The sequence below is a fragment of the Bombina bombina genome, chromosome 10 (genome assembly GCF_027579735.1).
Source record: "Bombina bombina isolate aBomBom1 chromosome 10, aBomBom1.pri, whole genome shotgun sequence".
In the NCBI taxonomy this organism is placed as follows: domain Eukaryota; kingdom Metazoa; phylum Chordata; class Amphibia; order Anura; family Bombinatoridae; genus Bombina; species Bombina bombina.
In genome coordinates, this window is record NC_069508.1 from 165,680,357 (window position 1) to 165,707,215 (window position 26,859).

Sequence of the window (26,859 nt, forward strand, 5' to 3'; positions counted from 1 at the left end):
TACTTGCCAGATTTTTAAGCGACTGTCTGTAGTAAGCAAATGTGCAATCATCTGCAGCATTAGCTCCAACAAGCATTCCATTTACATACAGACTTCTTTTTGTGTTAATGTAAATAAGCTGTAATTGCAGTAAACGTGATCCATGGCTGACATGAGCCGGTATAAATCTGCAAGCTTAAAATTGGAAAGTTTAATTGACAGCTTTGCTGATGTTTAGTTTGAAATCCCGTGGCACATTACTTTATAGGTAAAGTCTCTTTGGTTTTTAGACAAACAGACTACAGGACACAGTAACTCGCTCAGTGCCTGATGGGCTGTCTTATGTTACAGATATGCAGCTTTATGCGATGATACTTTCATTTTTATGTCTGCATATAAGAGGCATAAAACCCTCTCTGATATTGTAATATAACCTGTCTAAAGGAACATGAAACTCACAATCAAAGGGATAATGAAATGTAAAAGTGATTCCCCCTTAATGTGTTTGCAGAATATAACATATATGAGAAATGTATTATTTGGGGTTATTTTCATATATTAAATTACTGGCATTGTTCTTTGTAATCACAACCCAATAATAATTGATCGCTGCTCTAAGAAATTAATTTCTAGAATGCGGCAGTTTTAGGGAATTTACAGCATATTTAGTTTAGCGTACGACAAGAAAAATCCCAATGTTGTTTCATTTTCAGCCATTAAAATAATCTTTGGAAAATTGATAATTGGTGTAGGATAGTCTCTCTTCTCTGCAGCCTGTTCCCTGCTCTAGAAATAAAATGTAGATAGCAGTCATCCTTTCTATTTTGCTTAATACATATAATGGTTTCCTTATCTTATTTCTGTATGTACTGTATACTGAAAGCCAGTACTTAGAACAACTTCCACCCAGACTACTATTTCTCCTGCAGATTCTTGTTCAGTCTTGTCAGGGTTTTTTCCCTGCTTTGTTTGCAATGTGCTGCTGGCAACCATTTTACTCACCTCTCTTGCTGACTCTGGTGCATAGTGTGTGATGCTGCTCATTTCCTGCACACCCTTTTATGACCAGACTGGTGTACATCATCCGTGTGAGACAGGTTGCAGTCTCTGAATTGTGATGTCATCACTTATTATTTAAAGGGCCTCTGTTCAGTGTGCTTTGCCCTTGCGTTGTCTCAGAACTGTTTGTGAGTTCCAGTGTATTACCTGGCTGTACGACGTCCCTCCTGATTCCTGATCCCTGGCTTGTTCCTGACTCTGCTGTTCTCCTTTTTCCTGATTCCGGCTCGTCTGTCTACTCTCTTTGGCTCCTGACTCGGCTCGTCTGACTATTCGCTTTGGCTCCTGACTCGGCTCGTCTGACTACCAGCTCTGGCTTAGACTCCTGGCTTGTTATTTGACTTGTGGACTTTTTATTATTTTTTGTTATTAACAAAGGTGTGATATTTTTGCACTTCTCATCCGTCTGATTCTGTCTAGATGGGAATAAAATGGGCATAAGTAGCTATTTTTCAAATGACAAAATAAAGGAACAGTTTCTAAACAATTTAATACATTCCAGCAGATACAACAAATTACTGTCAACACATTAATGGGTAGAACATTTCTTTCTAATGGCAGTGATTATTTAATTTATTACCTATGGGAAATATTTAATCTGGCCACTAGGAGGAGGCGAAGACTCCCCCAACAAAGCTTTACATATCCCTCCCACTTCCCCTACCCTCCCAGTTGTTCTTTGCCTCATTTCATGGAGGTAGACAGAGACAGGTGCTCTGCTGAAGATTCAAGTTTTGTCCTCAATGGATTGTTTCCTACAAGAGAGATCAGAGGAGCTGAGAGAGACCATCTAATTCCATTAGTAGAGTCTTGTGTCTGTTAGCTACTGGTGGTCGTAGGGAATTTCCCATACCTCCTCCAGATTCCGAGCTATACTCTCTTCTTACAGACAAACTGTGCTAGTTACACTGAGTTTATTCTTTATTACAGGACCCAGACTGAGGAAGACTTTGAATTGGTAAGTTCTGGACTCCCCCCCCCCCCCCTATATAGCGTGTTGCCTAAAATGGGGCATGTGGTTGGATATGGGACAGAGGGTCAAACTTTATTTAAAAAATTGTCACTGGAACCCTCCGGTGGAGGTACACAGTAGAATGGGATATACGTCCTTCCTCATGACTCTGAAACTCCGGTGGGAGTGAGAGGCCATTTTATTTATACAACTGTAGAAGCAGCACTGGACACATTAAATATCAGTGATCCAGTGCACACCTAGACTACTGCGCCTGTTTAAAGCAGACAGCATGACTCCAGCGGAGTCAGTCTGCATTTGTTGCCAGGGGGGACATTATTACCGCTCGCGTGATTTAGGGCATATCGCAGGTGTCCTCAATAACGGACTGGTCTAGATTTCTGTAGGCCACAATGACGTTGCGCTACTTTTGGCGTCGCTCCCGCCCCTTTTTTTGGAATGTATCGTGCGTGCTGTGTCCCGCTGTTCACTCTGGGCCAGGCATCAGAGGTGAGAGGACCGAGAGGTGGTGAAACATCCCTAGCACAGCTTTACAGGTGTTTAGAGGAGACTAAAGAGAACTTATACCTTTTAGCTATGAAGGACTCTATATCTGACCTTAGTCAGGACGATATTGGCCCTGCCCTTTGATTCAAATAAATGTATGCTTTGCAAACTGAGCACAGTGTGTCCTCCAGCTCAAATGTGTAATTCTTGCCTTACTACTGTCCTGCAGTCTCATTCTGGGAAGCATAGTACCCAGATGCTTGCAACACAGATATCTGTAAGCCCTGATATGCCTGTACTGCAATAAATTATTCCACCAGCAATACCTGAGACATAATTCCTCAGACTTCTTCTGGGGTTTGTGCTTTTCCTCCAGACTTTGCAACCCAATTGCCCTGCCCTGAGTGCTATATGCCTCTTGTAGGTAAGCGGAAGAGGAAGGTTAAACATGGCTCCTCTGAGTTTAGGTCCAGTAGATCTCTTGAGGCTTCTGCAAGCAGTTTTGCTAATTTTCTTCATAAATAGAAAGAGTCCACAGCTGCATTCATTACTTTTGGGAATTCAGAACCTGGCCACCAGGAGGAGGCAAAGACACCCCAGCCAAAGGCTTAAATACCTCCCCCACTTCCCTCATGCCCCAGTCATTCTTTACCTTTCATCCCAGGAGGTTGGCAGAGAAGTGTCAGAAGTTTTTGATAGTCTCTTATGGAGGGTAGTACTCTTCGGCATGGGACTGGAGTTTTAAGTAGTCCTGTCAGCCTCTGAGTGAAAGCATGGGTGAAAGTTAAGAGTCCGGAGATGCAGTGAGAGTCTTTCTGCAAACCATCCCGACTCATATTAACAGCTCCACAAGCAATCATCGTTGATGAGTTTCGCTGCCTGCTTTCTTCTCTCAAACCATGGCAGAAGCGACGATACTATCTGTCACACTTGAAAGGCCTTGTTCCTGTTCCATGGCTTAGATTCCGGTAAGATTGTTTCATTTTACTTTCATCATGGATGTATTGTAATTGCAACTGTTTATCCGAAAGGGGCTACAACCTTTCAAGGATAACCTTAACATAGGGTCTCAATGAGACTCCTTTTGTATCTTGGAATCAAGGGTTAATATCTCCTAAGGGGGGTTATTGAACAGGGTTTTTTTAAAATCATGTTTATGTGATTCTGTCTGCTACTGTGTAGTGATACTTCGGCTCATGGCTATTTTGGCACGCTTTTTTCATGGACTGCACGATTTATCTTGTGACCAGGCATGGTCACATTTTTAGCTCTCCATTTCCGCATTCCTGACCGTGTGGCGACGGAGAAATTCTGGTCCGCTGGTGTCTGGTTCACAGGAGGTGGTGAGTGTCCCAGCCATTGGGGGTGTAAGGTGCCATTTAGATTTTTCTTATTGGTCCATTTTTTAATCAATATCCCAGTTATGGAGGATTCTGATTTTGTGGAGACGGATGTCTCTGATTCAGATTCTACTTCTTACAAAGAATATGAAGTGGCCCGGGTGATACATGCCCATAAGTTATGTTTCAAATGCAGTTTTAGAGTGCTCTGTTCCTCAAGATCAGGGAATCAGGGGCCTGCTGAGCCATCCGCCTCTGGGGATTCCTTTTCCCACAAGGCGAGTTCCCTACCACCAACTCTTACTACGCATGCAGGTAACCCAAACGCTGCTTATCCTTCTATGGAGAGTGGCCTGTTCCCACCGGAGGTTTACGACACGGTTCCACATGGCCATATTTTTGGCACTGGTGTATCTGCACCTCCCGGGAGTGTGCTCCCGATATTGTCCGTGTTCAGTTATCCGGGGCTCGTCAGGCGTGGTATCGGCTGGTCCAATTCAGCTCTCTGGTTGAGCGACTGCCCCTGAGGCCTCGGGGTCAACCTTCGGGGCCGGTGTCTTCATTTGTCCCGGCGGAGGTATGTTGCGCCTTTCGTTATAGACTTGCACGCCTTCGTGTTCTACTGAGGCAGGTTTTGGCGTTGCTGGAGGATCCCACTTTTAATGAGGGGGGATTGTTCAGTCTTCCTCTTCGACTGGCTTGCATGAATAGACATAAGGGGAGGAGGTAGTCTTCTTATAGTCTTTGTTATTTGAGTATCCGTTTCCAGTTCTGATCTTGGAAGATTTGGATTCCTGTTGGGCTGGTCCTGCGGCTGTGTCAGTTCTTCCTGGGCGATAACATACGGGTTGCCTGATTCTTTTTTTTTTTAATCCGGTGAGGATAGATTTTCTTTGGTTTAAAGCTCATGTTGTCATAATGTTTCCTTTGGGAACTTTCTTCTCTGGAATTGATGCACGCAATTTTGTGGTCGCTCTGCTTCCTTTTACAAAAGTTTGTTCAAGAGTGAGGGCTTGCTAGTCCTATGTTTGTCTGTTGTCATCTCGGGGGAGACTCTATGTGGCCTTGACAGTGCTGGGGCCCTTGGTTTCAGGCTGGTCCTGACTGGGTACAAATCCTTCTGTCTTTGAGGCCTAGTTCAGACACATGGCGTCTTTTATGCCTGACTGGTCCAGTGAGGGCGCCTAGTGCTCACAATATGACTTGTGTTGTTTTCCTTGTTTTTATTTTACAATTTTCAGCTAACATCCTGAGAAGACTTGATGGTCCGTGGTTTGCTTAGGGGCATGGGGGATGGTTCAGTCCTCATTAGCCTGTCAATCTAGTCGGCCGGGTCTCCGTTGAGATCCGCTTCGACATGCTCTGTTTTTACGGGGACTAGAGTTTTCCTTCCCGTTGTGGGTTGGAGGTTAAAAATTGAAGATTTAGGTCCTTCATGCCGCTGGTTCTTGGCATTGTTGCCTTTTTTAAGGTCTATTTGGGATTGTCCTTTTAGGACTTGTTCCTTTTAGAAGTTCTCTTCCTTCGAGTCGAGACTTCTGGACTTCATCCGGGTTTCTGGCGGCTTTGAGCTAGGTAGCGTGGCCAAACGGTTTAAGTCGCTGGATAAGGCTCCAGTCTCTTCGGAGGCGTGGGTTCAGGTAGGAGGTTGGAACAGGTGACTTTTGTTTCTGTGAGGGACAGCAGTCTGCTGCTCTGTGGAATGCTCTGTTCCAACTGTTGGAAATTGAAATATCCATTTAGTCCCCCCATTATTTCCTGTCCCTGGGGGCCTGTGGTTGGGATCTTTTTGTTCCCCAGTCTATCAGTCATGTATGTCGCTTGGGCTGGTCCGGTGTTTGGGGCAGGATCTGTGATCTGTTGCTCTGCTAATCGTCCTCGGTCATTCGAGGTACGGTGAGCCTCTTTGAGGTTCTGTTTTTTCTCCACGTTCAAAGATCTGTGGGAAGGACTGGCGGCTCTTGGATAGCCTGCGACGTTATCCACTGGTTGGTGGATGCTTAGCAGCCTGAAGGATCCTATTTCAGCTGCTCCTTGCTTGCCCTGCAAGTATTAAAGTTTCTGCATCATTTTCGATGACGGCAGCGTGCAGTGTTTTGTCTACAAGAGTTGTACGTCAGATGTTCACCTTTCTGAGCTTGTTGCACGAGGTTCGGTTCTGAAAATTTAGATATTCAGAGCTACCTTTTTACGACTCTGGGGATTTTCATCTTCAGTCGTCTTAACTAGAGTGCAGTTGCACTGTGTTAGGGGAAGATTCTCTTCTCTGTTCAGACTCCTAGCCTTAGTCCGTGGTTTCTGTATCTCTGGGGTCTGGGCATTGCCCCCCCTGTTTCTACTAGACTGGTTGGGTCTCTGTTAGCCTGACCCGGTTTCTCAGGTTTTTGCTCGATTTAAGGACTCGTTGTGCCCTTTTTTTAGGGTTTTTTTCTGGAGTTCCTTATGCTTGTTTTCTCCATGTCTTTTCTTCTTTGTGGAAGAATACGGTAGTTTGTTCCCCTTCTCTAGTAAGGGGTGTGTTGTTTGGAGACCGACTGATGGGCGACGTGGGTCTCCTGGAGGCTGTTGGATCTCTTGCGCCTAGTTCCTGCGGTCTCTAGCAAGGCTTGTGGACTATCTGGGGGTCAGTGTCCTTGGGCCTTTTTCCAAAAGTTGTTCTCGGCTTCGGACGAAGCAGGATTTTGTTAGGTAGGAGTTTGTCAGGCCTGGTGCCCTCAGAATGTTCCGCCTCTTGTACCTTCCCATTTTAGCATTCAGTGTCCTCTATAGCTTGGGTATTGTTTTCCCAAAAGTAATGAATGCAGCTGTGGTCCACAGCTCCCCGCCCGCATTTTTGTGGGGCGCCTTTTCACCCTGATATTTCTTCTACTGTTCCTTGTTCCCTCGGCAGAATGACTGGGGGATAAGGGAAGTGGGGAAGGTATTTACGCCTTTGGCTGGGGTGTCTTTGCCTCCTCCTGGTGGCCAGGTTCTGAATTCTCAAAAGTAATGAATGCTGTTGTGGACTCTTTCCATCTGAAGAAAAGAAAATGATCAGGTAAGCATAATTTAAGTTTTTTCTCACGAGGAAGATTCCTCGACTAGCTCTGAAGGAGAACTGTCCTCCTCTGACTCCTCCGGGAAGAAAGCTCAGGATTCAGAGGATATCTGAGTCTAAACTAGCTGAGGAAAAACAGGTACACTTGCTCGATATGTTTATTCAGGCCAAAGTTAAAACCCAATGAAGTGTTTCCAGTTCCTTCTTTGGTGGCGAACATTATCTCCAAGGAATGGGAGAAACCTGGGGCCCCTTTTTCCCCTGTCTCCAAATTTCATGAAAATGTTTATTGTCCCAGATAACCATTTAAAAATGTGGAATACGGTTCCTAAGGTTGATTGAGCTGTTTCCACTCTGGCAAAATGCACTACTATTCCGCTAGAGGACAGTACTTCCTTTAAATATCCTATGGATAGGAAGTTAGGGGATACCTAAGAGATTTTTCTTAAAGTTGGCTTACTTTTCCAACCTGCTACAGGTATTGCAGCGGTGGTGTGATTCTTTATCTGAATTGATTTTGGTGGATTCTCCATTGGAGGATATTCAAGACTGCATTCGGCCCCTTAAGATGGCCAATTCCTTTGTGAAGCGATCATCCAAGAATTTAGCCTCAATGCTAAGACCTCTGGTTTTGCTGTAATCGCATAAAGGGCTCTTTGGTTAAAGTCCTGGTCAGCGGACATGGTTTTCAAGTTGAGGCTCCTATCGCTGGCCTTTAAGGGTAAGACCTTATTTGTTTCAGGATTAGACCCTATTATTTCTACCGTCACTGGCTGTAAGGGGGCCTTCCTACCTCAGGTCAAAAAGGCTAAATCTAAGGGACGTCCTGGAAATAATTTTCGTTCCTTTTGTCAGAAGAGGACTCAAGGAAACTCGGCCTTTTCTAAAGCGGATCCACCCAGGAGTACCTGGAACTTGAACCTGGTGTGAAACAAAAACAAGCAGTCCAAGAAATCAACCCCTGACAACAATCAACATGAAGGTTTGGCCCCCAACCTGGGGGGTGGCAGATTATCTCTATTGGATGTGGTAAGAGCTTTGAAATATTATGTTGAGGCTACTAAAGATTTCAGAAAGACTTCTAGTCTATTTGTTATTTCTTCTACAAGATACGACGAGTCCACGGATTTCATCCTTGTGGGATATTAACCTCCTCCTAACAGGAAGTGGCAAAGAGCACCACAGCAGAGCTGTATATATAGCTCCTCCCTTCCCTCCACCCCCAGTCATTTTCTTTGCCTGTGTTAGTAATAGGAAGAGGTAAAGTGAGGTGTTAGTTTTAGTTTCTTCAATCAAGAAGTTTTTTATTTTAAATGGTACCGGTGTGTACTATTTCTCCAACATAGGTGTGTCCGGTCCACGGCGTCATCCTTACTTGTGGGATATTCTCCTCCCCAACAGGAAATGGCAAAGAGCCCAGCAAAGCTGGTCACATGATCCCTCCTAGGCTCCGCCTACCCCAGTCATTCTCTTTGCCGTTGTACAGGCAACATCTCCACGGAGATGGCTTAGAGTTTTTTAGTGTTTAACTGTAGTTTTTATTATTCAATCAAGAGTTTGTTATTTTGAAATAGTGCTGGTATGTACTATTTACTCAGAAACAGAAAAGAGATGAAGATTTCTGTTTGTATGAGGAAAATGATTTTAGCAACCGTAACTAAAATCCATGGCTGTTCCACACAGGACTGTTGAGAGCAATTAACTTCAGTTGGGGGAACAGTATGCAGTCTCTTGCTGCTTGAGGTATGACACATTCTAACAAGACGATGTAATGCTGGAAGCTGTCATTTTCCCTATGGGATCCGGTAAGCCATGTTTATTACGATCGTAAATAAGGGCTTCACAAGGGCTTATTAAGACTGTAGACTTTTTTTGGGCTAAATCGATTCATTATTAACACATATTTAGCCTTGAGGAATCATTTTATCTGGGTATTTTGATATAATAATATCGGCAGGCACTGTATTAGACACCTTATACCTTAGGGGCTTTCCCAAAGCATAAGCAGAGCCTCATTTTCGCGCCGGTGTGGCGCACTTGTTTTTGAGAGGCATGGCATGCAGTCGCATGTGAGAGGAGCTCTGACACTTAGAAAAGACTTTCTGAAGGCGTCATTTGGTATCGTATTCCCCTTTGGGCTTGGTTGGGTCTCAGCAAAGCAGATACCAGGGACTGTAAAGGGGTTAAAGTTTAAAACGGCTCCGGTTCCGTTATTTTAAGGGTTAAAGCTTCCAAATTTGGTGTGCAATACTTTTAAGGCTTTAAGACACTGTGGTGAAAATTTGGTGAATTTTGCACAATTCCTTCATGTTTTTTCGCAATTGCAGTAATAAAGTGTGTTCAGTTTAAAATTTAAAGTGACAGTAACGGTTTTATTTTAAAACGTTTTTGTACTTTGTTATCAAGTTTATGCCTGTTTAACATGTCTGAACTACCAGATAGACTGTGTTCTGAATGTGGGGAAGCCAGAATTCCTATTCATTTAAATAAATGTGATTTATGTGATAATGACAATGATGCCCAAGATGATTCCTCAAGTGAGGGGAGTAAGCATGGTACTGCATCATTCCCTCCTTCGTCTACACGAGTCTTGCCCACTCAGGAGGCCCCTAGTACATCTAGCGCGCCAATACTCCTTACTATGCAACAATTAACGGCTGTAATGGATAATTCTGTCAAAAACATTTTAGCCCAAATGAACACTTGTCAGCGTAAGCACGGCTGCTCTGTTTTAGATACTGAAGAGCATGGCAACGCTGATACTAATATCTCTGAAGGGCCCCTAACCCAGTCTGATGGGGCCAGGGAAGTTTTGTCTGAGGGAGAAATTACTGATTCAGGGAACATTTCTCAACAGGCTGAACCTGATGTGATTGCATTTAAATTTAAGTTGGAACATCTCCGCATTCTGCTTAAGGAGGTATTATCCACTCTGGATGATTGTGACAAGTTGGTCATCCCAGAGAAACTATGTAAAATGGACAAGTTCCTAGAGGTGCCGGGGCTCCCAGAAGCTTTTCCTATACCCAAGCGGGTGGCGGACATTGTTAATAAAGAATGGGAAAGGCCCGGTATTCCTTTCGTCCCTCCCCCCATATTTAAAAAATTGTTTCCTTTGGTCGACCCTAGAAAGGACTTATGGCAGACAGTCCCCAAGGTCGAGGGGGCGGTTTCCACTTTAAACAAACGCACCACTATACCCATAGAGGATAGTTGTGCTTTCAAAGATCCTATGGATAAAAAATTAGAAGGTTTGCTTAAAAAGATGTTTGTTCAGCAGGGTTACCTTCTACAACCAATTGCATGCATTGTCCCTGTCGCTACAGCCGCATGTTTCTGGTTCGATGAGCTGATAAAGGCGGTCGATAGTGATTCTCCTCCTTATGAGGAGATTATGGACAGAATCAATGCTCTCAAATTGGCTAATTCTTTCACCCTAGACGCCACTTTGCAATTGGCTAGGTTAGCGGCTAAGAATTCTGGGTTTGCTATTGTGGCGCGCAGAGCGCTTTGGTTGAAATCTTGGTCGGCTGATGCGTCTTCCAAGAACAAGCTACTTAACATTCCTTTCAAGGGGAAAACGCTGTTTGGCCCTGACTTGAAAGAGATTATCTCTGATATCACTGGGGGTAAGGGCCACGCCCTTCCTCAGGATCGGCCTTTCAAGGCAAAAAATAAACCTAATTTTCGTCCCTTTCGTAGAAACGGACCAGCCCGAGGTGCTACGTCCTCTAAGCAAGAGGGTAATACTTCTCAAGCCAAGCCAGCTTGGAGACCAATGCAAGGCTGGAACAAGGGAAAGCAGGCCAAGAAACCTGCCACTGCTACCAAGACTGCATGAAATGTTGGCCCCCGATCCGGGACCGGATCTGGTGGGGGGCAGACTCTCTCTCTTCGCTCAGGCTTGGGCAAGAGATGTTCTGGATCCTTGGGCGCTAGAAATAGTCTCCCAAGGTTATCTTCTGGAATTCAAGGGACTTCCCCCAAGGGGGAGGTTCCACAGGTCTCAGTTGTCTTTAGACCACATAAAAAGACAGGCATTCTTACATTGTGTAGAAGACCTGTTAAAAATGGGAGTGATTCATCCTGTTCCATTAAGAGAACAAGGGATGGGGTTCTACTCCAATCTGTTCATAGTTCCCAAAAAAGAGGGAACGTTCAGACCAATCTTAGATCTCAAGATCTTAAACAAGTTTCTCAAGGTTCCATCGTTCAAGATGGAAACCATTCGAACTATTCTTCCTTCCATCCAGGAAGGTCAATTCATGACCACGGTGGATTTAAAGGATGCGTATCTACATATTCCTATCCACAAGGAACATCATCGGTTCCTAAGGTTCGCATTCCTGGACAAGCATTACCAGTTCGTGGCGCTTCCTTTCGGATTAGCCACTGCTCCAAGGATTTTCACAAAGGTACTAGGGTCCCTTCTAGCTGTGCTAAGACCAAGGGGCATTGCTGTAGTACCTTACTTGGACGACATTCTGATTCAAGCGTCGTCCCTTCCTCAAGCAAAGGCTCACACAGACATCGTCCTGGCCTTTCTCAGATCTCACGGATGGAAAGTGAACGTGGAAAAGAGTTCTCTATCTCCGTCAACAAGGGTTCCCTTCTTGGGAACAATAATAGACTCCTTAGAAATGAGGATATTTCTGACAGAGGCCAGAAAAACAAAGCTTCTAGACTCTTGTCGGATACTTCATTCCGTTCCTCTTCCTTCCATAGCTCAGTGCATGGAAGTGATCGGGTTGATGGTAGCGGCAATGGACATAGTTCCTTTTGCGCGCATTCATCTAATACCATTACAACTGTGCATGCTCAGTCAGTGGAATGGGGATTATACAGACTTGTCTCCGAAGATACAAGTAAATCAGAGGTCCAGAGACTCACTCCGTTGGTGGCTGTCCCTGGACAACCTGTCACAAGGGATGACATTCCGCAGACCAGAGTGGGTCATTGTCACGACCGACGCCAGTCTGATGGGCTGGGGCGCGGTCTGGGGAGCCCTAAAAAACTCAGGGTCTTTGGTCTCGGGAAGAATCTCTTCTACCGATAAATATTCTGGAACTGAGAGCGATATTCAATACTCTCAAGGCTTGGCCTCAGCTAGCGAGGGCCAAGTTCATACGGTTTCAATCAGACAACATGACAACTGTTGCGTACATCAACCATCAGGGGGGAACAAGGAGTTCTCTAGCGATGGAAGAAGTGACCAAAATCATTCTATGGGCGGAGTCTCACTCCTGCCACCTGTCCGCTATCCACATCCCAGGAGTGGAAAATTGGGAAGCGGATTTTCTGAGTCGTCAGACATTGCATCCGGGGGAGTGGGAACTCCATCCGGAAATCTTTGCCCAAGTAACTCAGCTGTGGGGCATTCCAGACATGGATCTGATGGCCTCTCGTCAGAACTTCAAAGTTCCTTGCTACGGGTCCAGATCCAGGGATCCCAAGGCGGCTCTAGTGGATGCACTAGTAGCACCTTGGACCTTCAAACTAGCTTATGTGTTCCCGCCGTTTCCTCTCATCCCCAGGCTGGTAGCCAGGATCAATCAGGAGAGGGCGTCGGTGATCTTGATAGCTCCTGCGTGGCCACGCAGGACTTGGTATGCAGATCTGGTGAATATGTCATCGGCTCCACCTTGGAAGCTACCTTTGAGACGAGACCTTCTTGTTCAGGGTCCGTTCGAACATCCGAACCTGGTTTCACTCCAGCTGACTGCTTGGAGATTGAACGCTTGATCTTATCGAAGCGAGGGTTCTCAGATTCTGTTATCGATACTCTTGTTCAGGCCAGAAAGCCTGTAACTAGAAAAATTTACCACAAAATTTGGAAAAAATATATCTGTTGGTGTGAATCTAAAGGATTCCCTTGGGACAAGGTTAAGATTCCTAAGATTCTATCCTTCCTTCAAGAAGGATTGGAAAAAGGATTATCTGCAAGTTCCCTGAAGGGACAGATTTCTGCCTTGTCTGTGTTACTTCACAAAAAGCTGGCAGCTGTGCCAGATGTTCAAGCCTTTGTTCAGGCTCTGGTTAGAATTAAGCCTGTTTACAAACCTTTGACTCCTCCTTGGAGTCTCAATTTAGTTCTTTCAGTTCTTCAGGGGGTTCCGTTTGAACCCTTGCATTCCGTTGATATTAAGTTATTATCTTGGAAAGTTTTGTTTTTAGTTGCAATCTCTTCTGCTAGAAGAGTTTCAGAATTATCTGCTCTGCAGTGTTCTCCTCCTTATCTGGTGTTCCATGCAGATAAGGTGGTTTTACGTACTAAACCTGGTTTTCTTCCAAAAGTTGTTTCTAACAAAAACATTAACCAGGAGATTATCGTACCTTCTCTGTGTCCGAAACCAGTTTCAAAGAAGGAACGTTTGTTGCACAATTTGGATGTTGTTCGCGCTCTAAAATTCTATTTAGATGCTACAAAGGATTTTAGACAAACATCTTCCTTGTTTGTTGTTTATTCTGGTAAAAGGAGAGGTCAAAAAGCAACTTCTACCTCTCTCTCTTTTTGGATTAAAAGCATCATCAGATTGGCTTACGAGACTGCCGGACGGCAGCCTCCCGAAAGAATCACAGCTCATTCCACTAGGGCTGTGGCTTCCACATGGGCCTTCAAGAACGAGGCTTCTGTTGATCAGATATGTAGGGCAGCGACTTGGTCTTCACTGCACACTTTTACCAAATTTTACAAGTTTGATACTTTTGCTTCTTCTGAGGCTATTTTTGGGAGAAAGGTTTTGCAAGCCGTGGTGCCTTCCATTTAGGTGACCTGATTTGCTCCCTCCCTTCATCCGTGTCCTAAAGCTTTGGTATTGGTTCCCACAAGTAAGGATGACGCCGTGGACCGGACACACCTATGTTGGAGAAAACAGAATTTATGTTTACCTGATAAATTACTTTCTCCAACGGTGTGTCCGGTCCACGGCCCGCCCTGGTTTTTTTAATCAGGTCTGATAATTTATTTTCTTTAACTACAGTCACCACGGTATCATATGGTTTCTCCTATGCAAATATTCCTCCTTAACGTCGGTCGAATGACTGGGGTAGGCGGAGCCTAGGAGGGATCATGTGACCAGCTTTGCTGGGCTCTTTGCCATTTCCTGTTGGGGAGGAGAATATCCCACAAGTAAGGATGACGCCGTGGACCGGACACACCGTTGGAGAAAGTAATTTATCAGGTAAACATAAATTCTGTTTTTCCTCAGGGAGATATGGACGAAGATTTCTGCACTGAGGTTGATGATCTTAGCAGACGTAACTAAGATCCATGTTGTTTCCCACAGAGTTTCTGAAGGTAGTGCAAGAGAAATCTTCAGTGTGGAGAACGGTTGCATGCTACAAGCATTGAGGTATTTTCAGTCTTTTATTTCTGAGGAGACTTGTTATATCAGAACTGGCTGACAAAGGGTGTTACTGAAAATCCTGTGCTTATTTCTTTCATTGACATAGTACTGGGCTGAAGTGTTCTGAAAAGGGACACTGGGAGAGGCAGCTTAACATTTTTATTTGGTTGATAAAATACAAATGTAAGTATGGCTGCAGCATTACTGTGATGTTTTTAGGGGACCACATGGCTTTCTTTGCTAACCGCTTCCCATGTGGTGATACAGATTAATTTGTTTCGACGTCCATGATGGGCGGGCCTATTTTCGTGCGCTCAGACGCAGAGTTTACTCTGACTGAGAAGGCAGCAGGCATTGGCTCCGGTTGGGCCTAAACTTGTGTTCTGTTCACCGGATCGTTGTCGAACCGTTTTGCAGTACCCTTGGGGCAGGTAGCGAGGTGAAGGGTCTTTTTTTCAAATAAAATATATTTTTTGCTATAAATGTCCTGTAAAGGTTAATTTCGCCCTTTGCTCTTAAGGTGCAATAATTTTTGGCCACATTGAACATGTGTATTTAATCATATTACGTTATTTAGCGTTTTAACGCAGTTTTGGAAAAATTGTACGCTTTTTTATTTCTTAAAGGCGCAGTACACATTTTTAAAAAAAGCGTTGGAATCAATAAATAAAGTGTTTAACGACTATTGTGGTTATAGCTAGTCTGTTCAACATGTCTGACATTGAGGATACTAATTGCTCTGTGTTTAGAAGCCATTGTGGAACCCCCGCTTACTTTGTGTACCTCTTGTACTGAAAGGGCCTTACAATGTAAAAAGCATATATTTTAGGTAAAGAAAGTGTGCCTAAGGATGATTCTCAGTCTGAAGAGAATCAGGATATGCCATCCAATTCTTCCCAAGTGTCACAAAACGCCCACACAAGCGACGCCAAGTACCTCTAGTGCGTCTAATTCTTTTACTCTGCAGGAGATGGCTGCAGTTATGTCAGCTACCCTTACAGAGGTATTATCTAAATTTCCAGTGTTACAGGGTAAACGCAGTAGGTCAGGTATTAATGTGAATACTGAATCCTCTGATGCTTTATTGGCTATTTCCGATGTACCCTCACAGTTCTCTGAGTGGGAATTGCTGTCTGAGGGAGATCTTTCAGACCCAGGAAATATGTTACCTCAGACAGATTCGGGCGTCATGTCCTTTAATTTTAAGCTTGAACACCTACACCTGTTACTTAGGGAGGTTTTAGCGACTCTGGATGATTGTGATACCACCAGAGAAGTTGTGTAAGATGGACAAATATCTAGAGGTACCTACTTACACTGATGGTTTTTCCGGTTCCTAAAAGAATTTCGGAAATTATAAAAAAGGAATGGGATAGACCAGGTATACCGTTCTCTCCTCCTCCTAATTTTAAGAAAATGTTTCCCATATCAGACACCATTCGGGACTCTTGGCAGTCGGTCCCTAAGGTGGAGGGAGCTATATCTACCCTGGCTAAGCGTACAACTATACCTATCGAGGACAGTTGTGCTTTCAAAGACCCTATGGATAAGAAGTTAGAGGGTCTTCTAAAGAAATTATTTATTCATCAGGGTTTTCTTTTACAACCTACGGCCTGCATTGTTCCAGTTACAACTGCATCAGCTTTTTGGTTTGATGCTCTAGAAGAGTCTCTGAAGGTTGAGACCCCATTAATGGACATTTTGGATATAATTAAGGCTCTCAAGCTAGCTAATTCTTTTATTACAGATGCCGCTTTTCAAATTGCTAAATTAGCGGTGAAAAATGCAGGATTTGCCATTTTAGCACGTAGAGCATTATGGCTCAAATAGTGGTCTGCTGTCATCAAAATCTTAGCTTTTAGCTATTCCTTTCAAGGGTAAGACCCTATTCGGGCCTGAATTGAAGGAAATAATTTCTGACATTACTGGAGGTAAAGGCCACTCCCTACCTCAGTATAGGTCTGTTAAGATGAGGGATAAACAAAATAATTTTAGTTCCTTTCGAAATTTTAAAGGAGTACCCTCTGCTTCCTCTTCCTCCACTAAGCAGGAAGGGAACTTTGCTCAATCCAAGTCCGTCTGGAGACGCAAGCAGGGTTGGAATAAAGGTAAATAATCCAAGAAGCCCGCTGCTGCTACAAAGACAGCATGAAGGGGCGGCCCCCGATCCGGGACCGGATCTAATAGGGGGCAGACTTCCTTTCTTTCTTTGCTCAGGCTTGGGCAAGAGATGTTCAGGACCCCTGGGCATTGGAAATCGTAACCCACGGGTATCAACTGGAATTCAAGGATTTTCTCCCACGAGGGAGATTTCATCTTTCACGATTGTCTGTAGATCAGATAAAAAGAGAGGCGTTCTTACGCTGTGAAAAGGACTTCTCTACCATGGGAGTAATTTGTCCCGTTCCAAAACTGGAACAGGGACAGGGGCTTTACAAATCTTTTCGTGGTTCCCAAAAAAGAGGGAACTTTCAGACCCATTTTAGATCTCAAGTGTCTAAACAAATTTCTCAGAGTCCCATTGTTCAAGATGGAGACTATACGAACAATCTTACCAATGATCCAGGAGGGTCAATACATGACTACCGTGGACTTGAAGGATGCATACCTTCATATCCCTATTCACAAGTATCATCATCAGTTCCTAAGGTTTGCCTTCCTGGACAAACATTTTCAGTTCGTTGCTCTTCCCTTCGGGTTAGCCACAGCACCCAGGATCTTCACAAAGGTTCTGGCGGTTCTCAGACCGCGGGGCATAGCAGTGGTGCCTTATCTGGACGATATTTGGATTCAGGCGTCAACTTATCATCTGACAAAATCTCACACGGACAAAGTGTTGTTCTTCCTGAGAACTCACAGTTGGAAAGTGAACATAGAAAAGAGTTCACTAGTTCCACGGACAAGGGTTCCCTTCTTGGAAACTCTGATAGACTCGGTAGACATAAAAATATTTCTGACGGAGGTCAGAAAATCAAAGATTCTAAATACTTGCCGAGCACTTCAGTCCATTCCTCGGCAATCAGTGGCTCAGTGTATGGAGGTAATTGGATTAATGGTAGAGGCAATGGACATCATTCCGTTTGCTTGCTTTCATCTCAGCTGTGCATGCTAGGACAGTGGAATGGGGACTATGCAAATCTGTCGCTGGGTCATCTGTCCCAGGGGACGTGTTTCCGCAGACCCTCGTGGGTGATAGTGACAACGGACGCCAGTCTACTGGTCTGGGGTGCAGTCTGGAATTCCCTGAAGGCTCAGGGTGTTTGGACTCAGGTGGAGTCTCTACTTCCAATCAATATTCTGGAACTGAGAGCAATATTCAATGCGCTTCAGGCGTGGGCAAATTCATCAGATTTAAGTCGGACAGTATCACGACTGTGGCTTATATCAATCAACAAGGAGTTCCTTAGCGATGATAGAAGTATCCAAGATAATCCAATGGGCGGAGGCCCACTCTTGTTATCTATCGGCAATCTACATCCCAGGAGTAGAGAACTGGGAAGCGGATTTTCTAAGTCGTCAGACTTTTCATCCGGGGAATGGGAACTCCACCCGGAGGTGTTCGCCTCATTGATTCGCCAATGGGGCAGACCAGAATTGGATCTGATGGCATCTCGTCAGAATGCCAAGCTTCCACGTTACGGATCCAGGTCGAGGGATCCTCAGGCCGAACTGATAGATGCCTTGGCAGTGCCTTGGTCGTTCAGCCTAGTTTATGTGTTTCCACCATTTCCTCTCCTTCCACGCGTGATTGCTCGGATCAAACAGGAGAGAGCTTCAGTAATCCTGATAGCGCCTGCGTGGCCCCGCCGGACTTGGTATGCGGATCTAATGGACAAGTCTTCTCTGCCACCGTGGAAACTTCCTTTGAGACAGGACCTTCTCATTCAAGGACCTTTCCAACATCCAAATCTAAATTCTCTGCAGCTGAATGCTTGGAGATTGAACGTTTGATCTTATCTAAGCGGGGATTCTCTACTTTGATACAGGCACGTAAGCCTGTCACTAGAAAAATCTATAAGATATGGCGTAAATATCTTTATTGGTGTGAATCCAAGTGCTACTCATGGAGTAAAGTTTGGATTCCCAGGATTCTGTCTTTTCCCCAAGAAGGATTGGAGAAAGGGTTATCAGCAAGTTCCTTAAAGGGACAGATTTCTGCTTTGTCAATTTTGCTTCACAAGCGTTTGGCAGATGTGCCAGATGTTCAGTCTTTTTGTCAGGCTCTAACCAGAATTAAGCCTGTATTTAGACCAATTACTCCTCCCTGTAGTTTGAATCTAGTTCTTAGAGTTCTTCAAGGGGTTCCGTTTGAACCCATGCATTCCATAGATATAAAACTGTTATTTTGGAAAGTTTTGTTTTTAGTTGCTATTTCTTCTGCTCGTAGAGTTTCTGAGCTTTCAGCGTTACAATGTGATTCACCTTATCTTATATTCCATTCTGATAAGGTGGTTTTGCGTACCAAACCTGGATTTCTTCCTAAGGTTGCTTCGAATAAGAATATTAATCAGGAAATTGTTGTTCCTTCCTTATGTCCTAATCCTTCCTCTAAGAAGGAGCGTCTGTTACATAACCTGGACATGGTCCGTGCCTTGAAGCTTTACTTACAGGCGACTAAGGATTTCCGTAAATCATCTTCATTATTCATTGTTTATTTTGGAAAGGGTAGGGGTCAGAAGGCTACGGCTACCTCTCTTCCTTCTTGGCTGAGGAGTATCATCCGCCTGGCATATGAGACTGCTGGACAGCAGCCTCCTGAAAGAATTACGGCTCATTCTACTAGAGCTGTGGCTTCCACATGGGCTTTTAAAAACGATGCTTCTGTTGAACAGATTTGTAAGGCTGCGACTCGGTCGTCCCTTCATACTTTTTCCAAATTTTACAAATTTGATACTTTTGCTTCTTCTGAGGCTGTTTTTGGGAGAAAGGTTCTTCAAGCAGTGGGGCCTTCCGTTTAGGTCTCTGTCTTGTCCCTCCCGTTTCATCCGTGTCCTGTAGCTTTGGTATGGTATCCCACAGTAAGGATGAAATCCGTGGACTCGTCGTATCTTGTAGAAGAAAAGGAAATTTATGCTTACCTGATAAATTGATTTCTTCTACGATACGACGAGTCCACGGCCCTCCCTGTCATTTTTTAAGACAGATTGTATTTTATTTTTTACAACTTCAGTCACCTCTGCACCTTTAGCTTTTCCTTTCTCTTCCTAAACCTTCGGTCGAATGACTGGGGGTGGAGGGAAGGGAGGTGCTATATATACAGCTCTGCTGTGGTGCTCTTTGCCACTTCCTGTTAGCAGGAGGTTAATATCCCACAAGTAAGGATGAAATCCGTGGACTCGTCGTATCGTAGAAGAAATCAATTTATCAGGTAAGCATAAATTTCCTTTTTTTCTGGCTCCAGGAAAGGTCAAAAAGCCTCTGCAATTTCTCTGGTATCTTGGTTGAAACTGTTGATTCACAAAGCTTATTTGGAGGCGGGGTAGTCTCCGCCTCAGAGAATTACAGCTCATTCTACTAGATCAGTTGCCACTTCTTTTTCTTTCAAGAATAAAGCTTCAGTTGATCAAATTTACAAAGCAGCAACTTGGTCTTCTTTGCATATATTTACAAAATTTTACCATTTGATGTGTTTGCTTCTTTGGAAGCAGCCTTTGGTAGAAAGGTTCTTCAGGCAGTTGTCTCAGTTTGATTCTAGTGCCTTTGATTTAAGTTTTTTTGAAATTTTTAAGAAAACTTAATTATTGTTTAGGATTTAATTTCTCAGCGGATTTAGTTGTTGTTATTTTATCCCTGCCTCTCTAGTGACTCGTGGATTTCCACATCTTGGGTATTATATCCCATACGTCACTATCTCATGGACTCTTGCCACTTACATGAAAGAAAACATAATTTATGTAAGAACTTACCTGATAAATTAATTTCTTTCATATTGGCAAGAGTCCATGGGGCCCACCCTATTTTTTGTGATTATGATTTTTTGTATAAAGTACTTTGTTTTCCAGTTCCTCTTTTTGTATGCGTTTTACACCTTACTTCTTGGCTACACGTTAACTAAGGTATGACTGAGGTGGGAGGTGTATTTATAGGCATTTTGAGGTTTGGGAAACTTTGCCCCCTCCTGGTAGGAATGTATATCCCATACGTCACTAGCTCATGGACTCTTGCCACTATGAAAGAAATTAATTTATCAGGTAAGTTCTTACATAAATTATGTTTTTAGATCTGAAATGTCTAAAATTTTCGAGTTCCTTGCTTCAAAATGGAAACCATTTATATGGATTATGGATGTGCATTACCTCGCTCTAACAAACGCAAGAGAAAGGTTAAACATAGCTCTCCTGACCTGGTGTTATCTAAATATTTATCGGATTTAGCTATTATGTCCCAGTTATCCGTCAGTCATTAGCGTCTAAGCCTCCTGCTGCGGAGTAATCGTCGTTTGAATTTGAGCACTTGCGTTTTTTTATTAAAGGAGGTTCTGTCTACCTTAGAGGTTCCAGAGGCCGCGCTGCCTGAAGAACCTATGATACGTAAATTAGACATTGTTTACAAAGAAAGGAAAGCTCCTTTGACTTTTCCTGTGCCGGCTAAGATGGTGAACATTATTAAGAACGAATGGGAAAGAATTGGTTCTTTCTTTTCCCCCTCGTCTACTTTTAAAAAGTTGTTCCCAAACACTCAACTGGATTTGTGGGGCTCCATTTTTAAGTTAGATGGTGCTATCTCTACGCTTGCTAACGTACTACTATACCTCTTGAGGAGAGTTCTTTGTTCAGAGAGCCGATGGATAAGAAAATGGAAACCTTTCTGAGAAAGATGTTTCAACATACAGGATTTTGGTTTCAACAGGCGACTGCAGTTCTCGGAGCGGCTACCTACTGATGCGACTCTTTGTCCGAACTCATTGAGGTGGCGTATTCCCTTGAAAATATTCAAGATGGAATTAAAGCTCTGAGAATTGCTAATTCTTTTATCTGTGATGCGAACATGCAAATTATTCGCCTAAATGCAAAAACCTCTGGCTTTGCAGTCCTAGCCCGCCGGGCGCTCTGGTTAAAGTCTTGGTCTGCGGATATGACTTCTAAGTCCAGATTCCTTTCTCTTCCCTTCAATGGAAAGATTTTATTTGGTCCAGGCCTGGACTCCATTATTTCTACGGTTACCGGAGGCAAGGGTGCCTTCCTACCGCAAGATAAGAAGAACAAGTCTAAGGGACGACAATCTTCTAATTTTCATTCCTTTCATTCTGACAAATCCCAACGACAACAATATTCCTCCAAGCCTGAGCAACCCAAGAGTACTAGGAAGCCGGCTCAGTCCTGGAATAAATCCAAGCAGAGTAAGAGGCCTGCCGAAAACAAATCATCATGAAGCTGCGGCCCCCTGATCCGGGATTAGATCATGTAGGGGGCAGACTGTCTCTTTTTTCAGACGCATGGTTCAATGACGTACAGGATCCGTGGGTCCTGGAGGTGGTAGCTTAGGAATACAAGATAGGCTTCAAATCTCATCCAACAAGGGGCAGATTCCTTCTCTCGAATCTGTCTACCAGACCAAAAAAGAGGGATGCCTTTCTAGGGTGCATTCGTTATCTATGCTACTTAGGAATTGTTGTCCCGTGGGGTTATTCAAACCTTTTCGTGGTCCCAAAGAAAGAGTCAACTTTCCTCCCAATTCTGGACCTAAAGTACTTGAACAAATTTCTCAGTGTCCCTTCTTTGAAGATGGAGACGATAAGGTCCATCCTTCCTTGAATTCAGGAAGGCTAGTTTATGACCACTATAGATCTGAAGGACGCTTACCTTCATGTTCCAATCCACAGGGAACACTTTCAGTTCCTGAGGTTTGCATTCCTGGACCAGCACTTCCAGTTTATTGCCCTTCCGTTTGGCCTAGCTACTGCTCCAAGAATATTTACGAAGGTTCTGGGGGCTCTTCTAGCTGTTGCCAGAACTCAGGGTATTGCAGTAGCCCCATACTTGGGCGATATTCTGGTGCAAGCACCATCCTTTTGTCTTACGGAAGAATTCTCAGAGTCCCTTCTCAGTCGTCTTTGATCACATGAATGAAGATAAACTTGGAAAAGAATTATCTTATCCCAAGTGCCAGGATGGAATTCCTAGGTACTATAATAGACACAATATCCATGAGGATAGACCAGAGACGTTGCAAGCTAACTTCGGCATGTCTTGCCCTCCGGACCTCCTTGAGTCCCTCTGTGACTCAGTGTATGGAGGTGATTGGTCTCTTTGTCCTACATGGACAACATTCCTTTTGCCAGGTTCCGTCTCAGACTTTTACAATTGTGCATGCTGAGGCAGTGGAACAGCGATCATTCAGATATGTCTCAACAGATTGTATTAGACAGCCGGTCAAAAGAATTGCCCTCTTGTTGGCTCTGTCCAGATCATCTGTCCCGAGGGACATGCTTCTTAAGACCATCCTGGGAGATTGTGACTATGGACGCAAGCCTATCCGGACGGTGACCTGTTTGGGGTGTCAGAAAGGCACAGGGGTTGTGGACTTAGGGGGAGTCCTCACTCCCGATCAATATTTTGGAACTACCGGCAATTTTCAAGGCCTTGAAGGCTTAGCCACTTCTGGGTTCTTCCCAGTTTATCAGATTCCAATCAGACAATATATCCTTGGTGGCTTACATCAACCATCAGGGGGGAACGAGAAGTTCCTTGGCGATGAAGGAAGTATCTCAGATTCTGGAGTAGGCAGAGGCCCACAGCTGTTCGCTGTCAGCGATCCACATTCCGAGTGTGGACAACTGGGAGGCAGATTTTCTCAGTAGGCAATCCTTCCATCCAGGGGAATGGTCTCTCCATCCCGAGGTGTTTGCAAAGATATGCAGCTAGTGGGGGATGCCGGAGATAGATCTCATTGTGTCCTGTCTCAATACCAAACTACCCAGATATGGGTCGAGGGATCCCCAAGCGGATCTAATAGATGCAATAGCAGTGCCCTGGAGGTTCAAACTCATATATCTTTTTCCTCCATTACCGCTTCTTCCTTGAGTGGTGGCCCGCATCAAGCAGGAGGGGGTATCAGTAATCCTGATTGCGCCATTGTGGCTGTGAAGGACGTGGTTCGCGAATCTAGTGGGGATGTCCTAATTTCCTCCGTGGAAGTTACCTTGTCGCAGAGACCTGCTGAAACAAGGTCCATTTGTTCATCAAAATCTAGATTTTCTGAGGCTGACTGCGTGGAGATTGAACGCTTAGTCTTAGCCAAGAGAGGTTTCTCTGAGAGTGTCATTGATACTCTTATTCAAGCTAGTTAACCAGTTACTCAGCGTATCTACCACAAGGTGTGGAGGACCTACTTATTCTGGTGTGAAGAGCGTGTTTTTTCCTGGCACAGAGTTAAGGTTGCCAGGATCTTATCTTTTCTCCAGAAGGGCTGGAGAAGGGCTTTTCTGCTAGTTCCCTAAGGGGACAGATTTCGGATTTATTGCACAAGAGACTGGCTGAGCTTCCAGATGTGCAGTCCTTTGTTAAGGCTCTGATTAGGATCACACCTGTGTTTATTTCTGGGGCTCCTCCTTGGAGCCTAAATTTTGTTCTTCGGGTTTTGCATCAGGTTCCGCTTGAGCCTCTGCATTCCGTTGACATTAAATTGTTATCTTGGAAGGTTCTCTTTTTATTGGCTATTGCCTCTGCACGCAGAGTTTCTGAGATCTCTGCTTTGCAATGTGAGACCCCTTATCTGATTTTCATGCATGTAAGGCAGTTTTATGTGCTAAATTAGGTTTTCTTCCTAAGTTTGTGTCAGATTGCAACATCAATCAGGAGATTGTGGTTCCATCCTTGTGTCCTAATCCTTCTTCATTGAAGGAACGCTTACTTTACAATTTGGATGTGGTTTGCCCCTTGAAGTTCTATCTTCAGGCTACTAAGGAGTTTAGACAATCTTCCTCTTTGTTTGCTGTCTATTCGGGGAAGCGTAAGAGGCCGAAGGCTACTTCAACTTCCCTATCTTTTTGGCTAAGGAGTGTCATCCGCTTAGCTTACGAGACAGCGGGACATCGTCGTCCTGAGATGATAACGGCTCATTCCACTAGAGCAGTGGCTTCCTCTTGGGCCTTTAAGAACGAGGCCTCTATGGATCAGATTTGTAATGCGGCAACCTGGTCCTCCTTACATACTTTTTCTAAATTTTACAAGTTTGATGTTTTTGCTTCGGATGAAACAGCTTTCGGGAGAAAAGTTTTGTAGGCTGTGGTGCCCTCAGAATAGGGTCCGCCTCTTCCTTTTTGTTCTCTGCTGTTATTCATTCAGTTTCCTCTGGAGCTTGGGTATAGTTTTCCCAACAGTAAGGAATGAAGCCATGGACTCTCCCTATCTTAGGACTCTCCTTGTCTTAGGAAGGAAAACATAATTTATGCTTACCAGATATATTCCTTTCCTTCTGGATAGGGAAAATCCACGGCCCCCTAACTTTAAGACTATATATCCCTAATTTAGATTATAGAGGCACATCTTAAAATACCCTTTTGATTGTAATACTATTTTTTCTCCAATAGTGAGTTTTTTTGTTTTTTTAGGTGTTTGCTCAGCATTTTTCTATTGAGTGATCCCCTTTATTCTAATCTACGACTCCCGCCCGTCTATGGTCGGTACACTATTATTTATTTTATTCTTCTGGCACTATTTATACCCTAATGTTTCTCCTACTTTTCCTTGTTCCCTCTGCAGAATGACTGGGGTAATGAGGAAGTGGGAGGGATATTTAAGCCTTTGGCTGGGGTGTCTTTGCCTCCTCCTGGTGGCCAGGTGTTGTATTTCCCAACTGTAAGGAATTAAGCTGTGGACTCAGAAATTATGTTTTTTTTTCAAGCCATCTCTTCGGCACGTAGAGTTTGCAAAATGTCTGCCCTTCAATGTGACCCACCTTATCTAGTTTTTTTACACTGACAAGGCTGTTCTGTGAAAAAGGATGGGTTTCTTAGATAAGGTTGTTTCAACACACTATAATAATCAGGAGATTGTTGTTCCGTCTCTTTGTCCTAATCCTTCTTCTCCTAAGGAGAGGCTTTTACATAATCTGGATGTAGTTAGAGTGCTGAAGTTCCATCTTCATACTACCAAGGAATTTAGTCAATCATCTTCCTTATTTGTCCTACATTCCGGTAAGCACAAAGATCAGAAACCCACTGCTATCTCTATCTCATTTTGGATCAGAAGTCTAATTCGGATGGCATATTTACAAGCATGCCAGCAGCCACCATCCCGAATTACGGCACATTTTACCCATGTGGTTTCTTCTTCCTGGGCCATCAAGAATGAGACTTCAGTCGAACAGGCTGCTACTTGGTCCTCTCTGCATACTTTCACAACATTTTACAGGTTTGATGTTTTTGGCTGAGCAGAGGCGTCCTTTGGGAGAAGGATTCTTCAAACGGTCGTGCCTAGCTTTTAGGACTGCCTTCCTTTATTTTCCTCCCTATTCATTACGTGTCCTCTACAGCTTGGGTATTCGTGGACTCTCACTGCCAATAGAAAGAAAACATAATAAATGCTTACCTGATATATTTTTTTTCTTTCTTGGCAGTGAGAGTCCACGAACCCGCCCTGTATTATTGTAGTGGCGGCAGTCTTTGGCACCTCTATACCCCTTGTATCTCTCTGCTTTTACTTATCCTCGGCTTGAACTACTGAAAGGGTAGTGGAAGTGGGAGTGATATGTAAAGCTTTGTTGGGGATGTGTCAGCCTCCTACTGGTGGCTAGGTGAAGTATTTCAAATAGGTAAGAAAGAAAATAATTTATCAGGTAAGCATAAATTATGTTTTTAAAGTACCATGTCCCTTTTTTTTATTCATTAATTCATTCCAGTTTGCAAATCTAATGATGGGGACAAACAATTGAAAATACATGATTTGTGTCCCTGTGTCGAACACCCCCCCCCCAAAAAAAATAAAAACAGTGACTGAAGCTGTATGTGTTTGTGTGAGTGTGTGTTATTTTGCAGATAAGTGTGTGTGCCTGTGTGTGTGCTTGTGTTCCTGTGTTTGGGTGCCTGTGTTTGTGTGTGTTCCTTTGTGTGCGCTTGTGTTTGTATTTGTGTGCCTGTGAGTGTGTTTGTGTGCCTGTTAGTGCGCATGTGCCTGTTAGTGTGTGAGTGTGTGCCTGTTTGTGTGTGTGCCTGTGTGTGTTTGTATTTGTGTACCTGTAAGTGTGTTTGTGTGTATGTGTTTACGTGTGCGTGTTTGCCTATGTGTGTTTGTGCCTTTGTGTGTTGGTATTTGCGTACTTGTGAGTGTGTGTTTGTGTGCCTTTGTGTGTGTTTGTATTTGTGTGCCTGTACCTGTGTTTGTATTTGTGTGCTTGTGAGTGTGTGCCTGTGAATGTGTGTTTGTGTGCCTGTGAATGTATGTTTGTGCATAAGAGTATGTGTGTTGTTAATCCCTGTGCAGGTATAATCAGATAAAGACAATGTATACAATGGGAACATAACAGAGCAACAAACAGAGACATACAATACAATTGTAGAGTTACACATTACATCACAGAAAGGTATAAAGAAACAGAGTGATATGTTAACTGGTTTGTACTTTGTGATGCTTCATCTGTGTGCCTTTTCTATTTAACTACATTCACCAATAAGTAGTGATTGAGTAAGCCACAGCTTTG

The 26,859-nt window shown here is 43.9% G+C and overlaps 1 protein-coding gene across 1 annotated transcript in view; it reads left to right on the forward strand.

Moving 5' to 3' along the window:
* The window catches only part of FAF1 (Fas associated factor 1), a 700,642-nt gene that overhangs the window by 162,230 nt on the left and 511,553 nt on the right, over positions 1–26,859 (forward strand). The gene's annotated exons all lie outside the window — the stretch shown is intronic.